Consider the following 480-nt stretch of genomic DNA (forward strand, 5'->3'; position numbering starts at 1 on the left):
GGCTGGGAAGAGCAGCACGCTCCTGGACATGGGGCGGCGTGTGGCAACATGCCACAAGGGGCTGGGGGTGCGGGCGGGCTCCTTCGACCCATGCACCGGAGGCAAGACACAGGGCGTGCATCACAGAGCCCATGGCACCGCCCCTGCCTCCTACCCCCACCGTTGGCATCAGGTGTCTGGGCAGTGAGATTCGACCTGCCACCTCTCCCATGTGCTGGGCTGGGGGGTCCCTTGCCTTGGCCCCCACCTGGGGGTGCCCAGCCCTGCTCCCTTGGTCAAGACACCCAGCAGAGACCATTCCCCAACCAGCCCAGGGGCCCAGACAGCAGGCTGGCACCAGTCTCCACAGGGTGGGCAGCCAGGGCTGCAGGGACAGGGATCCCGCTGCCTGCCCAGGCCTAGGCACGGTGGGCTGCACCAATGCCCAGGAAAGTTCCCAGCCCAGGCTTCCCCGCTGCAAGGGGGGGGGGGGGGGGGGGG

General features: G+C 69.4%; 1 protein-coding gene across 1 annotated transcript in view; it reads right to left on the minus strand.

The window, feature by feature from the left end:
• Positions 1 to 480, minus strand: part of SAE1 (SUMO1 activating enzyme subunit 1) — an 8887-nt gene that overhangs the window by 1501 nt on the left and 6906 nt on the right. The gene's annotated exons all lie outside the window — the stretch shown is intronic.

Source organism: Alligator sinensis, unplaced genomic scaffold (assembly GCF_000455745.1).
Source record: "Alligator sinensis unplaced genomic scaffold, ASM45574v1 scaffold1667_1, whole genome shotgun sequence".
NCBI classification, from domain to species: Eukaryota; Metazoa; Chordata; order Crocodylia; family Alligatoridae; genus Alligator; species Alligator sinensis.